The sequence below is a fragment of the Helianthus annuus genome, chromosome 8, assembly GCF_002127325.2.
Source record: "Helianthus annuus cultivar XRQ/B chromosome 8, HanXRQr2.0-SUNRISE, whole genome shotgun sequence".
NCBI lineage: Eukaryota > Viridiplantae > Streptophyta > Magnoliopsida > Asterales > Asteraceae > Helianthus > Helianthus annuus.
Window position 1 is genome coordinate 32,725,197 of NC_035440.2, and position 17,057 is coordinate 32,742,253.

The 17,057-nt window shown below is 33.9% G+C and overlaps 1 long non-coding RNA gene across 1 annotated transcript; it reads left to right on the top strand.

Annotated features, from left to right (window-relative positions):
* The first annotated feature begins 4,390 nt into the window (after positions 1 to 4,390).
* On the top strand, positions 4,391 to 5,336 carry LOC110917978. Its single transcript, XR_004864996.1, has 4 exons — positions 4,391 to 4,435; positions 4,620 to 4,735; positions 4,958 to 5,016; positions 5,142 to 5,336. It is a non-coding gene; the product is annotated as an uncharacterized LOC110917978 (long non-coding RNA).
* The last annotated feature ends 11,721 nt before the right edge of the window (positions 5,337 to 17,057 follow it).

Genomic DNA, 17,057 nt, shown 5'->3' on the forward strand with positions numbered 1-17,057 from the left:
GGCACCTCCCAAAGCAAAGGAGAAGAAACAGAGTCTGAACACGCCCCGTGTCCAGCGAACACGGGGGCGTGCCCAGGAAGCAGCAGAAAAGACAAACCAGTAGAAGCTTCCATTGCCCACCACGGGGCCGTGTCCAGCGGGCACGGGGGCGTGGTGAAAGTACAGCAGGCGCATTAATTGTAATTCGCAATTACAATTAATGAAGAGAGAGAATGTCAGACGGGCACGGGGCCGTGTCCAGCGGACACGGGGCCGTGTCCAGCCTTCTGTTCAGCCTATAAATAGAGGAGCTTGGTTTCATTCTCTCTCATCCCTTGGCACACCACCTCTCTCACACTTCATCCACCACCCACCACCACCATAACACCATCATCCACCACCATCATCCATTGTCCATCGTAGAGTGTGTGAGTCGTCTCGGGATCCAAGATTGATCGTAAGAGTTCTTGACAATCAAGGCCATGTTTGCCTAAGTCTCTTACATCACTTGGTGAAGACAAGTGTTTAGTATAATACTTTTTATTTTTAATCTTTTGCACTTTTTATTTGGTTTTGTATTAATGACTTTAATAACTAGTTACTTATGTTGAAGGTGATCTTTCCTTTTCGTTTGTCCGTGGTGTCTTGGCATTATTTTACTGTCTATATAAAATAAAAGATTTTCACCATTCATATCTCCACGGTCTATATGGAGGTATGTTGGCTACCTGGTCGGGGGTTAAGGGAACGGTTTGGTAAGGGTCTTGCCCTTGTTCAGCGTTTAGAGGTCCTGCTTGGGACCTGGGTCAAATTTAGTAGGATCTCCTTCAATGCCCATAGGTATTGGATGGCGGGGATCCAAACTCTTTGACCCCCTCATAAGTTAACTACTATTAATACTATAACCCGGCTATTTAGGACTGTATCCCTGCTGACTCAGACTACTTAGCCGAGGGTAACGTCACCGCCAAAAGCGGGGCCTACCACAATTTGCATTAATAACTTAATTCATTATCTTTCAATAATCCGACCCTTTAGGATTGTATCCTTGCTGACTCAAACTACTGGGTTGAGGGTAACGTCGCCTTCAAAAGAGGGGCCTACTACAATAACTAAGATAATCTCTTAAACAAGTGCAAAAGTGCAAAAATAATCAAAAGTTATACTAATACACGTGTCGGATCCAAGTGATTCATCTTGTCTATCTGTTTTTATTTTATTTTTATTTTCAGCATTTAGTTAGTTTTATTTTTCTTAGTTTAAAACATTTTTCCAACTTTTTGATTTGATTAGACGTTGAGGATAAACCGGTATTAAAAGCTCTTGTGTCCTTGGACGACCTCGGTATCTTACCAACACTATACTACGTCCACGATGGGTGCACTTGCCCATATGTGTGTTTAGTGTTAGTGAATATCGTGTTTTATAAATTTAAAACTTGACTAAAAGTGTAAAAAGGGCTTAAATACTCATAAAAAATATATACACACCGACACACATCAAGTGCCTAAATTCAAAGTTGATGAAAGTGTTGATGCGAAAGAAGTTTCTGTTAAATGTGAAAACTGTGAGATTGTGAAAAAGCAAAACAACGAGTTGATGCACAACTTAAACCGTCTGAAGGAGTCATATGATGTGCTGAACAAGACAATGAATCAGTACAATCAAACTAGTGAAGAACAAGCAGTTGCTATGAAGACACTTCAGGGAGCATTTATGACAAAACAAAAAGTTGTAAACAATTATATTGAGAAGTGTGCTGCTTTAGAACAGAAGCTTGAGCTGCAACGAATAGAAACTGAAAGAGTAAATCGTTTATTGAAAAGTTACTCATGTACTTCCTATGTGATTGACAGGATTTATCCGACTGTTGAGTGCATGAAGGTCTGGGAAGAGGATGAGTTACTGAAGAAAAAGCAGCTGAAGTCAGTATTGAAGAAAAGATTGCTGACAAGAGGAAGAGTGACAAGAAAAAGGATACTGAAAAGGCTTCATCTGGTAAGAAGAAAGGTGTCAGTTATAACAGATGTCCACCTCCACTGGAAAATGGATATTTGCCTAGACATCCTAACGATGAAAGAGTCAAAAAGGCCACAAATCTACAATGGGAGTCAGAGTCATCGGTCAATCTTCCTGAAAATATTGATGTTGTGTTTACATCATCTGACACTGATCAACAGTCTCAATTGATGAAGAAAGTCGTGGATCATGTGTTAGATAGTGATGACAGTGAAGAGTCAAAGTCGGAGTCAGCGTCAGAGTCGAAATCTGAGTCAAAAACTCTGGGGCAAACAGTAAAACAGGGAAAATTAGTCTATGATAGAAAATTCTTGTTATCAAAATCTAATTTGGATGATGGGTTGTTTAAAGTTGCTTATACTTTGAATATTATCTATAAACATATTTATTATTTAATTTCATTCTAATAATATTTTTCTAGATTTTTGGTACATTTTTACTCTTCACATATCTTATATATTTACAAAAGACGAAAATATTGCTTATTATATATTATAGTTTTGCAACATGTTTATGCATTGTGGATTTGTACTTTAAGCTTTGGTTGTGTTTTTTGTTTTGTTTGTTGTATTGTTTCTTTTATTGGTTGTACATCATTACGTGTTTTAATCTGCTTAGGAGCATTTAGGGTGTACGGGGCGTCTTCGGGGAGGGTGTTCGGTGAAGGCTTTCCCCGATCGGGAACACCGCCGCCATCCCCGCGGGGTCCCGAATCGGGGTTGATTTTGGGTGGTGGTTCACCGATGTAAATTTTGCGTGGATCGAGGAGATGACCGTTACAACGGTCGACTTTTTAATAAAAAAAAAATCACTTTTTTTAAACTAATATAAATACCCAACTCATTCTCACCCTTTTTTTATACACAACCCATCTCATTCTCTATATTTTTTTAAACTCTCCAACCACAACCATTTCACTTTTTATTTTTTATACTCTCCAACCAAACCCCCTCCACTTTTTATTTTTTATACACCGAGCAATGGAGAACCCCCGTTTTTTTTCCAACAACCTCCACACCCCTCGTTTTACAACACCCAACAACCCAATTTCGGCTATTTTCAAAATTTGCTATCAATGGACGCTCCTCCTCAATCCCCCGCCTTCGACCCATATGCTTATCGTTCTCCACAAGTTCCTTCTACACGAGGAAATGTCGGAGGCTCGCGAGCTCATATCGGCACAACTCGAGACGATGAAAAACTACAATTACGATCGAGATATGAAAACCTTCCTTAAGCCGCACGACGATGTTCCGCCAAGTATGTTGCCGATCATCCTCGCCCGAAAGCGAGAAATCGCTAACAAATACGGGTGGCCATGCGATTTCTAAAATTTTAATTTTCTAGTTTTAATGTAATTTTTATTTTCTACTTTGAATGTGTTTTTTATTTTCTACTTTGAATGTGTTTTTTTTCTAGTTTGAATGTATTTTTTTTTTAAATTTAATGAAATGTCTTTTATATAATTTTTAAACATCCATAGTTTTACCAAAAAAAAAAATTAATTTTGAACTCACCTAATAGGGGAGTGCCGCCATCAAAAATCGGTATTAGAGGAGTGTATTAGGGGAGTTGACATGGCACCATGTGATTAGTTGTGTGTAAGAGGGGGGACTCACCTATTAGGTGAGCACCCCTTACACCCTTAGGTTTTAAAGGTTTAGTTTTATTGTGATAATGCCGCGTGGTGGCTGATGCATAGCAAGGTAAACACGTGTCCCTCTCCTTTCTTTTTTTACATGAAAACCAAGAAAGACCACCAAACTCATACCAGAATTCCTTTTCCTCTTCTTCTTCAAAGAATGAGAGAAGATTCCAGAGACAGAGCGAGAGATGGGTAACACCACCATCGCATGATGCTTCACAGTACACGACAGAGAGACCAAGCGGCGAGAGAGAGAGAGAGAGACAGAAAGGAGGGGTTGGAGAGACGACGGGGGCACAGTGATGGCGGTGTCGTTGAGGGTTCTGTGGACTTTTTCCGATCTCTTCATCTGGTGGTGTGCTTTTTGATTGATTAGATCTTGCCGCTGCTGTTACATTTCTTCCGGTGAGTTCTCCGGCGAAGGTCTGTATATACCGAAACTTTTCTCTTAATCGATCTCATTTTGTTTCGATTCATGTGTTTGTTCGGTAAAAGGTAGACAATAACTTGGAGATTTTTCAATTTGATGCCGCCTGCTACTCCGGTTTATTTAAGTTTGTTTGTATGTACGGTTGGATTTAGGCAACTGTTTTACAGGTTTTATGTCACTTTGCTCACTATATTTGACTTTAAAATTCAATTATTATATTGATTTGATTTGCAATAAATTTTCTTCAGTTTAAAGTTATATGAGCAAAATAATTTGATGTAGGGTTTAGTTTATAGTTGAGCTTAGGTATGGAAGATGGGAGCGCATCAAGACAGAGTTCTTCAACTACCTATGCCACAATGGTAAGTTTTTTTATTTTTTAATATATCATATATACTTCATTTGTTTCACAAAAAGAGAATGAGAATTCCACGAGCACGACCCTGGCGAACTATGATTGTTGCCGACCACAAGTATGTTTTTTGGTAGTTTTGTTCACATTTTAAACAGAAATAGAAATGAATCGATGTTTGTTGGAAGTTCTAGATTGTGAAGATAGCGATGATCATGGCTTGAAAAAACATCGAATTGAGTGAGTGGAATTTAAGATGACCTCATCAGATGTTGTGTAAGAGTAACGGATTAAGGAAACAAAGTAGCGGGTGTGACATCCTCCGGGGGGTTCCGTTGATGAATTAGTCACTGTTCTTGACGCAAGCCCTAATTTTGAGATTTGTTTACGTTTCGTGTTTTAGTATGTTTTCCTTTAGTTTCTCATATGACACTGCGCATTTTTTAGCAAGTCAGTTAGTTGCCAATCTGTAGCAGAGCTTTTTAAGGCCATTTGGTATTTACACCATTTTCTCCTGTTTATCAATCTACAGGTACTAAGGAGGCATGCTGTGAATATTTATCTGATAGCCCTTTTGAATGGTGGCACAAGGTTTGAAAAGAAGTATTCATTATTAGCTTAAATTTTTGAAACCGCTGCATGTATTTTTGACTATTCTTGTAGTGGTTTTACTAAGTTGAATTGATAATTGCACATGTAATGATTTGTTGAATAAGGTGCTTGCTTCTTATTCATGCGGGATGGAAGAGTGAGCAATCTTTTCCTCAAATGGTTCACAGCATATATATGGAGGTAGCAAGAATGGCTTTATAAATATATGGATCTACGTGGTGGAGGATCATTAGTTTCTTTTCAAAATTACAAGGAGGTTGTTTATCTTTTATGATTTTATCAATTTCAAAGAGAGTTGTAATCAGACCATTGGGGTATGGGCGGGGTTGGGGCGTGGTTGGGTACAAACGCCCAAGTCACCACCCTGGGTGGGCTTGGGTTTCGGCGTGGCCTCTTGGGCAAGGGTTTCAGCACGGGCGTTGGGCGGGCCAAGCGGTCTTACGTGGCCGACTCTCATTGGCTGGGTTGGCTAGGCTATAGGTGGCTAGGATTTAAATTTAAAAAACAACCGTTTGGTCAAGCCAAACCCATAATAATTGAAAAAAAATTATAACACGTGGCAAACCCACGCGGGCTAGCCACGCCCCGCCATACCGACCCAACATGCAATTGACCAGCGGTGCCCCTCGAAGTCCACGTGTCAACCCATGCCCCAAACCGTCGCCCCACCATACCCCACGGTCTCATATGTGCACAATTGGTGCAAAAAAGTCTACTAAGTATGGCTACATTACCTGTGTTAAGCCTCTTTAGCAAAGAAGGAAAAACAACAAAAAAAAATGCAATACATGATCTAAAGAGGGAATGGAGTAAGCCAAGAACTCTGAATTAGTGACTCTGCTTCAAAAATGATTTCCTCCTAGAATACGACTTTCCATCCAAAATTATTTTATTTTTGTAATGTAATTGGAAAAGATCTTCAGTGAGACATATATTTCACGCACACATCTGGTTCAGTTGTGTTATGGATGAGATGAGATTGTAAAACAATTGTGTTTACAACTAGATCGCGTTTCTCCTTCTATTCAGTTTACATTTATTTTCGTTTATTTATTTTAGTTTACTTTTTTTGTTGGATGGTGGCAGTGGCATAAGGTTTTCTCGACACTCCGATCGGGCAAATACTGGAGAGGCTGCAAGCACTTGGAATTTTCTGAATTTGTTTATTAGTCTTTGCAGATGCTCACGGTACGTTTGATTTCACTTAGATGCTCCGTAGAATTATTTGTTCGTATTATTGCTCTCATTAGATGAATAAGTGTTGTTTGCATCACTTTCTTTGACTTTCGAAGGCTTTTCGTTTTGTGTGATGTGAATTGGTTAGTTGCTACTGTTTATGAAATCTTATATTGGTTTCCCGTACCTAATCAAAGAAAAACTAACAGGAAAAACGGATTTCGTGTTATTAGTACAGTACATAGGTAAAAATCAAAGTTTTGATGAAGAGATATTGGTTGTTAAGCATTATTACATTGTAAAAGAAATTAATGACTACACAAAACACTTATTTTGTATTGTATCCGCATCAGACGAATTAATCATTTGCAATCAACCATGGAAAATAAGATTTAAACTGCTCATGTTTATTTATTAACGCCTAGCTCAAGACCTGTGTAGTTGGAACTGTACAATAAAAGATAACCTGCCTAAAATTAAAATGAAGTAAAAAAATGAAATAATAGTTTAATGTTATCCTAGGAATAACAAATTTTAATTATGTTAAAAGGAAAAAAGCAGAAAGGTTCATGTTATCTAAGAATTGGCATGAATAGTTACGTGTTGTTTGTCATTTGAGTAAGGTATATGTATAGCTTTGTATAGAAGTTTAAACACAGATTGAAAAAATAAAAAAAAAAAACAAATTTTATAAACTTTAATGTTAAAAAACATATAAATTTAAACAGGTTAACTGTTCAACCTGTTTAATACCGAGCTAAACTCGAACATTTATTAAACGAGCAATACATGTTAAAGGCAATAGTCATGTTTTTTTGGTCTTAATCCAATTAAACTCACATAGTTATCGGAAATGGAATCAAAGGTATGATTACACTTTTTTGAGTTGAAACTTGCATCTTCTTCATCGCGTTTCTCAGTTGAAACTCGCATTTTCTTTATCGACTGGACGTGGCAAAATGGGTGTCTGATGGGTTGGGTAATGGGTCAAATGGGGGTCATTTATCAGGCCAAAAGTTTTTTTTCTGTTTGAACATTTATCCGTCTTTTGTTTCGCACATTTATTTGACCAATCGAGGTTGAATAAGTTGTTTAGTTTTGCAAAGATGATGATGGGGAGATGGTTTCAAAGAAAAAAGAAAAAGAACCCATGAAGAGATTGTCAACTTGGAGAAGAAGCATTGAGAAGGGCGGGCAATACTTGAAGTGTATTTTAGAAGGCGAATTATAGTGGTAGTGTTAAAAAAAACACAGGTTTGGGTTGAAATACTTTGGCATAATCTGTTGGGCATGAAAGCTGGCTAGACTTTAATTTTTTTATGGATATTACATAACATTTATGGATTTTGTATAGTAAACTCTTAAAACAGAGTGTTATTTTCAATTTCAAACATGCTACAATGTGCAATCCTCTGGACCGAGTCAACATCTACCAGCATCAATGCTAATGCTTGGTTGTTTCACAACCTGTTGAACCTACAGCATGAACCTACAAGTGTATGGGTTTGAGACTTTGTATAATAAATAAAATTTCAATTCAATAATCGAGTTACTTACGTCGCCTATCTGTTGCCGCTGCGCGTTGCCTATCTGTTGCGCGCCGCCGCAACGCGCGGCTGGTAAAAAATCTAGTTTATTTTTAAATGAAATAAAGTAATATACCACATTATTTTGTTGGTAATTTGTCGGTCCTATATGTCGGTAATCCATAGGTGAACATTTCTTTATTAATTTGTTAGCAATCCATCCTTAATATTCCATGTTACATAATATATATATCCAAAAAAATGTAACATACAGATTTTGAACATTAAAAAAAACCTAGTCAGCGCTTTTTACATTTTTTTTATAAAAATGTTCAAATATATGTATGTAGGGGAATTATGGAGAGAAAACCCACTTGAGTTATGAAAACTCAAGAAAACCTTGCCACCCACAGCTGCCTCTGCCACCACCTACCACCACTGGTGGTCCACCACCACGCGTCACCGTCGCCGCCACCAACCACCACCACCACCTACCACTGCCACCCAACGCCGCCACCACCTACCACTGACGCCAACCGTCGTCGCTACCCACCGGTCGCTGCACCCACAACCCGCCATCACCTCCGCCATGAACGACCACCACCAACGGTCGCCGCCACCCACCTGTAACTGCAACCCATCACCGTCGCGGTCGCCACCACCTATCACTCACCACCCACATTCACTGCCACCCACCGCTGCCACCACCTATCACCACCCACAATCACTGCCACCGACCACCACCCACCCACCACCACCACTCACCCCCATTTTTATTCCTTCGTTTTTTCTTACCTACCAAACAATACACCGTAATAATTCATTCAATACCCGATAGTAACCAAACCAAGACATGTAATGGTAAAGATCCATTGCATTCACTCATCCATTCTGTTACCTCGTCCAGTCCTTTCCCTTGCCCATTCCATTACCCCATACCAAACAAACCCCTTAGTTTTCGGATATTGAGTAATTCGATTATCAAAAGATTTTAAAACAACATTCGAATCCGAAAATTCAGATTATCCAGTTTTCTGATTATCTGGTTTTTTGATATCCGAGATTTCGGATATTTCGGATATAAATTTTCGAATATTTCAGATTCGGTTTCAAATCTGGATTTTTTAACACCCCTAGCTAACATCGACCCTCATCTATTTGACTAGACTTTTTTCTTGTTTATATATTTTATATATTATCTATAAACATATTTATTATTTAATTTTCATTCTAATAATATTTTTCTAGATTTTTGGTACATTTTTACTCTTCACATATCTTATATATTTACAAAAGATGACAATATTCTTATTTATTTTTAAATGAAAAAACTAATATACCACAGTATTTTGTTGGTTATTTGTAGGTGCTATATATAGGTAATCCATTGGTGAACAGTTCTTCATTAATTTGTTAGCAATCCATCCCTAATATTCTCATTGGTGATCATTCCTCGATAAATTCCGCTGTAATTCGTTTGTAGAAGCATTATCCACGTCCTCTTTACCGACAAACTATCACTGACAGATTACCAACGGGACCATCTTAACCAACTACATTATTCATCCGTCAGCGAAAGCATTGTGTTTTGTGTTCTGTAGTGTGTTTAACCATCTAGTAACCTAGAAATCAAATAAACATGTCAAAATACCTACTTAATATGATTGACATATTAACACAACAGAGGGAAGATCCATTAAAAACTGAGTTTTGCCTAAATAGTTTAAGAAGGATTGTAGATGTGACATATGACACTCCTTATATGTAGAATGAAAGGGTTTTTTGCCCTAAAACACAAACTCTCGTCCTTCTGGTTTTTTTTTTTTTTTTTTGGTTTCTTATCGTTGTCATATTATATAAAATAATATAGTACTCAAATTAAAGATAAAAATCGCTTGATTTTATGGTATAATTTTTTTTTAAAGTTATGTCGTATAAAAAAAGTTTTGAACGGTTAAAAAAACGAGATAATATATATGTGTCTTGCATGTGGAGAGAAAGTTAACAAATAAGCTATTCTAGAAAGGGAAAATGTCACACAAATGTAATCAAGTTTACGTATTGTTCCAATTAAGTCATCTAAACTTTTTTTGTTTCTCTAAAATAATCAAACTTTAATTTAATGTTCTAATAGTATGTAATTAATAGGTTACTAGGTTACCACTCATATTTTATATTTTTTTTAATGTTTATGCAATATAATTTATATTAGTTGGATTTTATAAAATCAAAACATATTTTAAACCCTAAGAATACAACTCAAAACCTTTCATTCTTCTTCTTCTTCTTCTTCAACTCAGTTCATGTTTTCAGGTCGGCAACCTGCAACTTCCGGCGACCTATAATAAGTGGAGATAGATTGTATGTCCAAACCTTTTCTTCCTTCTCCATTCAACTCATTTAAGGTCTTCATCGTTCAACCCATTTAAGGTCTTCAAAATCAAAACCACACCGTCTCTGATTAAGACGAGCAATTACGCGACGCCAAACAAACAACCTAATCAAAAGTCATTGCATCTCCCTCGTCTCTTTATCGCCTCTACTTCACACCAACATATCGGTCATCGCCGCTGTTCGGAGAGTAACTTTTTTTAAATCCCACCAATCGATCTTAGATTTTGACCGAACAACAAGTTTTCAGATGCGGATTTATGGTTGTCAAGTATACACATATTAATGGTTGGGAAAAATGATATCAACAAGTTTGTGGCGGGACAGGCGATAACCAAGGCAGAGGCGGGCAAAGTAGCTAAGCACGAAAAAGCTTGCATCAAGAATCAGCACGTGTTCATCCTGTTCGCTTTCGATACCTTTGGCGCTCTTGCTCCTGACGCGGTGCGGTTCCTCAAGCGGGTTCAACAGGTGGTAAGCAGTAACACCGCGCATGTTAAGGGGCAGAATTTTGTGTTTGGCAGGATAGGGTTTGCTATTCAGAAGGGGGTAGCGGCGCAACTTGTTGCTCGTCTACCTGCCATTAGTCTATAATTACATGTCTGGAAGGACTTATTCAATTATTAAACCTGTTTATTGAGGAACTTCAATATATGATCAAACATAAAATAAAACAAAAAAATTAAACCTGTAAGAAGGGCAAGATTCTATCCACTTGGGAATAGCTCACTAGTGTTGATGAGTTAGAAAAAACTTAGAATGGTAGAAGGTCAGAGGTTCAATCCTGGTAAAAGTTTAGCTGTTAATGTATCAAAAGAAAATTTTGTTACAGCAATGTTGAAGAATTGGAAGACAAATGCTACAAAAGTATTGCATATTTTTATACGATTATACATCATAACATATTTGCACAATTTATGCATTCACGCATCCTTTTTACCTGGTTGGGTACTAGTTTAGATAACAAACCAATTAGAAAATGATACCTAAAAGGTTTGTGAATCAATACCATATGCAATGCTCTCTTTATTGATATCATGTTATCATACGCTTTGTCTCGCTCAAAATGGTTATACATCAGTTCTCCTTTTACTGAAAATCAGTTTTACCATATTATCAGTAAATAAATGAAATTGATCATACGAGGTCTCATATATATATATATATATATATATATATATATATATATATATATATATATATATATATATATATATATATATATATATATATATATATATATAGGGTAAAGTTCATTTGAGAACCACCCTTACTGCGAGAACCAATGTGAACACAAAAAAAATACCTAAAAAATCCCAAAAACCCACAAATTTTTTTTTTAATTTTTTTCTAATAAAAATCGATATATTTTTTTACCAAAAAAAAAAAACGTTTTTTGTTTTTTCGAGTAACAGTTATGGATACACATGTGCATATGTATTATTTGTTGGACAAATTCCATAATATATTACCAGTAGTAGAGAAATGCACTTTTATTTACACTACTATATTTAATACACTACTTTTTACATTACCAATATTAGAAATGCAAATGTATATCTATATGTATCAACATGAAATAAGATGTTTTGATATAAAAAGTTTGTGATTTTAAATGATGAAGTAGGCCCATATACATGTGTTTTGTTTAGGTATATCTAGTGGTTGATGGTTTGATTACATTTGTCACTTTATGATATAATATGTTGTTTGGATTGTATAAAGGGTGTTGATGTACATATAATAAAGTGAAATATTGTTAATAATATTGTATTATGGATGGTAAAATGCAATGGTATTGTATTACGGGTGGTAGGAGGTAATGGTAGTGTAATATGGATGGTATGATAGATGGAAGGGAATTTGTATTCAAAGTGGTGTACTAAAACACGTTATAACATATTCATATATATATATAGATGCACATGTGCATTTCTAGTGTTGTTAATGTTATAACAAGTTCATACAGATAGATGCACATGTGCATTTCTATTGTTGTTAATGTAAAAAGTAGTGTATTATGAATGGTAGTGTAAATGAAAGTGCAATTGTCTGATATTTGTAATGAATTACGGAATTTGTCAAAGAAATGATACAAATGCACATGTGCATGTATAACTGTTACTGGAAAAAAAAAAGTTTTTTTGAAAGTTTTTTATTATTGACGAAATAGTGATTTAAAAAAAAATAGTAAGAAAAAAAATTTGGGTGTTTTTTAGATTTTGTTAGGTATTTTTTTGGTTGTGTTGACAACCTTTATTGCGAGAACCGCAAGAAACAATATGAACACAAACAAAAATATCTAAAAAAAATCTAAAAAACATAAAAAAAATAATTTTTTTTATAAAAAATCGCTACTTTTCGTCGATAAAAAAATTTATGACGAAAATTAGCAATTTTTTTATAAAAAAATATTAAAAAAATTTATGTGTCTTTTAGATTTTTTTAGGTTTTTGGGGGTGGGGGGTTAGGGTTTTTTTTAGGTTTTTGGGAGTTTAGATTTATGGTTTAGTTTTTAGCATTTAGCTTGGGGGTGAGGTTTTTGGGGGTGGGGGGTTAGGTTTTTTTTAGCTTTTGAGTGGTGTAGTGGGTTTATTTTGTTGTGTTCGGTTCTCGCAATAAAGGTGGTTTTCATTTGAACCGAAATATATATATATATATACATACATACATATAGGATTCGGTTCAAATGAAAACCACTACGAGTTGCGAGAACCATGAGAACTTTTTGATCTGGCGCGAGTTGGCCCAAAATTTTTTTGCACAAACGTATATGAAAACACTATAAAGACATCTGTAAAAAAAGTTGTCGAGACGTTAGTTTTGACTTATGCAAGTTTTTTTTACGCGCTATTGTAAAATTTTACAGTTCAGGGCGTAAAAAAACTTGAATCAGTCAAAACTAATGAGTCGACAAGTTTTTTTACTATTTTTTATAGATGTGTTTATAATGTTTTCATATAAATTTGTGCAAAAAATTTTTGGCCGAACGCGTGCCGAATGAAAAAGTTTTCACGGTTCTCACAACTCATAGTGGTCCTCATTTTAACTCATCCCTATATATATATATATATATATATATATATATATATATAGAGAGAGAGAGAGAGAGAGAGAGAAAGTATAATGTACTTCAAAGCTTAACCTACATTAACATACATGACAAAAAATATAACGTGCGTTATTATCATAGAACGTGCGTGATTATAGTCCCATGTGTGATTATGTGGTCCCATGCGTGATTATGTGGTCCCATGCGTGATTATACCCCTGATCCAACGGTTACCATTGTCTCCTACGTGATGTATGATAAGGCTTTTTGTATGTTAACCTTACTCTCTCTATATATATATATATATATATATATATATATATATATATATATATATATATATATATATATATATATATATATATATATATGATAATGAATCGTTAGGAACCACTCTTTGTTGCGAGAACTAATGTGAACCCAACAAAAAATACCTAAGAAATTAAAAAAACACAAAAATATTTTTTTTTATAAAAAACGCTAAATTTTGTCACTAAAAAATGGAACAAGAGTACTGATGCACATGTGTAGTGGTATTGTTGTTCATTTTTTAGTGCCAAAATTTAGCGTTTTTTTATTTAAAAAAATTGAACAAAAAGTACCGTTGCACATATGCATGTGTATGCGCATGCACATGTGTATCCGTACTGTTATTTAAGTTTTTTATTTTAAATGCTAAAAAGAGTTTTTTTTATATTTTTATTAAAAATCGCTAAACTTCATCACTAAAAAATTGAACAACAGTACGGATGCGTATGTACATGCATATGCATATGTGCGTTCGCATACTGTTGTTCAATTTTTTTTATTTTTTTAGTGATGAAATTTAGCGATTTTTAATAGAAATTTAAAAAAAGTTTTTTTAGTATTTAGTTGTGTGGTTTAACTTTATGGTTTAGCATTTAGCTTAGGGTGGGGATTTACGTTTTTAGGGGTGAGGGGGTTAGTTTTATTTTTCTTTTTTTTTTTTTGGGGGGGGGGGTGGTAGGTTTTTGTTGTGGATTTTGTTTATAAAGACAATATAGCGTAAAAAAATAAAAGAAAAATGATTAGTGGGTGCCATGTGGCAACTCTTGATTGGGTCATGTGATATTTACTGTAAAAACAGTTGTAAAATGTTATAATGTAATGTAATGTAATGTAATGTAATGTAATGTAATGTAATGTAATGTAATGTAATATAATATAATATAATATAATGTAATATAATATAATATAATATAATATAATATAATATAATATAATATAATATAATATAATATAATATAATATAATATAATATAATATAATATAATATAATATAATATAATATAATATAATATAATATAATATAATATAATATAATATAATATAATATAATAACTTCTTAATTAAATGTAATTTATTAATTTTAAAATTTATTTGTCTAATTTTGACGAGTTTGACACATTACCGTATATATTATGTTGTTTATATTTAATCTTCTAATCGACATGAATTCGACGAGTCATTTGATAAAGGCAATTCCTTTAATAACATCTAGCTTTGGAAGTCTTGAATTTAATTCTTATAGATGATCCAGAAATAAAAAAATTTGTCATTCTCAAGAAAAAATATTTAAAAAACAAAGCTATGAATAAAAGTTGGTTTCTATTGGTAGAGAGTGGTGGTCGGCCTACCGGCGAATGTCATGTGATATCCACTATGTATCTTTATTATTTTTATTTTCAAAACTTGGAACTAATATATATATATATATTTATATATATAAAAGTAAGTGAAAACAAATTCTAATATTACTAGGCAAGTGGTGGAGTGTTTGGGTTTAATTCCACTTGTGATCTGTGTTCTTTTTTTCTTGAAAATGTTACGTTTTTTTTTTTTTCATTTCTTTTTCTTAATTCAATATATGTTACTACCTCTAGACTTTAATAAAGTTATTCTGTAGTTCCTAAATTCTAATAAAAAAATTCTTTGACAAGCATATTTTTATCTACGTCTTCTTATATTTTCCAAGAACGTGTAGTTTATAGTAATGTACAAATAAGCAAAACACATATGTTATCAAACCAAGAACAATTTAGTTTAGCGCACCGCAATACGTGCAGAGTATAAAACTAGTTATATACATTAAAAGTTAATTTCGACACGAAGTGTATGTACCTCACAAGAAACAAATTATGTGAGCACAACAAGTGGTTTAAGCCACTTCTTAAGTTACAAAGCACTTACCATTTAAACCATATAGTTATTCATTTTGTTTTGCTCCAACCAGATTTTCTTTTGTAAATTATAAAATATATTGTTTTATAAAGTTTTGAATACATCATTGCGACATACTTATTTTTATCCATATTTTTAATTATAAACCATCAAGGTTGCATCAAGGTTTCACATTTATTTTTTTTTACAACATTTAAAGTATGGTGTTTTAAAGAGTTCCAGACTTGCTCTTACAACTTCCTTGTATTTGTCAATATATTGACGTGAATTTTTTTTCGGGGTTAATACCAACGTACAAATCATCAAAATCGAGTGTTACAAATTTTAACACCCTTGGTGATTGGTTTGAGTGATGACAGTGTCGTTGATGTGTGTGTTTTAGGTATGTTAGTTTTAGTAACTTCGGAACACGATTATCTCGTTTTAAGTTTATAAGAAATGATTATTGCTTAGACTAAACACACACAATAGGCAAGTTTGCCTGACGTTTGTAGTAAAATTTATGTAAGAACCAAGTATCGAACCCAGAGGACACGACTTTTACTACATAACTTTTAAATTGTCAACTAATTAATTACTTATCTTTTAGTTGTTTAATTAAACTAAATATAAAACTAGAAAGTAATAGAAATGAGTGGGGAATGTCAATATCCCAATGAGTATTACTGTAGGTTTTCAAATCGACCTGAGATGAATAATAGTCAAGTTATTGGCAAGTGGCGTGGTGAACTTAATTGAAAAGACTCGGCTCCTAACTAAGGTCACTGGTGGGTTTTATTAAATTTACAAATTATATTTTTGAAGTTAAAATGTAAGGGCTTCGGTTAAGGTGACCTCATTCCTTTAGCTAGAGGAAAACTCGTTTATAGAACTACCAATCTAGGTCTAGTTTAAAGATATCCAACTGTTCATCTTCTTCTACAACATTACACCTCGAAGCCTTTATAATGATGGTCCCTTTTTGAGTCCAACAAAGACATAGATACTTGATAATAATGTCGCTAATGTGACTTATTCTTAGTTTGGGTAATTGATCTTTATTTAACAGGTGGAGTTAAAATAATAAGCTATATATATATATATATATATATATATATATATATATATATATATATATATATATATATATATATATATATATATAGGGGAGGGTTTAACAATTCAAATTCAAAATCTTTTTCTACACTTATCATTATTATTCGAATACAATGTTAGAAATTCAATTTACACGTTTAGATTTACGTGAATTCATAAATAAAAAAAAATTTACACATGTGTAAGTTTGCCATTTACACATGTGTAAATCTGCTATATTTACACATGTGTAAAAAATCTAAAAAGAATGATTTTGAAATGAGAAATGAATTATTTGATGTTATAAATTCTTGTTTTGATGTTGTATCTTAATTACAATGAGATTTGTATAAAAAAAATTGGTTTTGATTGGTTTTTTCATTCGTTCTCACGGTTCTCGCAATATTTAGCGTTCTCAAGATAACCCTCCCCTATATATATATATATATATATATATATAGGGTAGGGATATGGTAAAAAGTGTCTAAAATGTAAGAAGGGTAAGAAGTGTTTTAAACCATTGGATATTTGATCTAATGGTTGAGATCAATAGGGTATACAAATGTAAATTGTGTTTTAATTAGAGGGAACTTATGTAA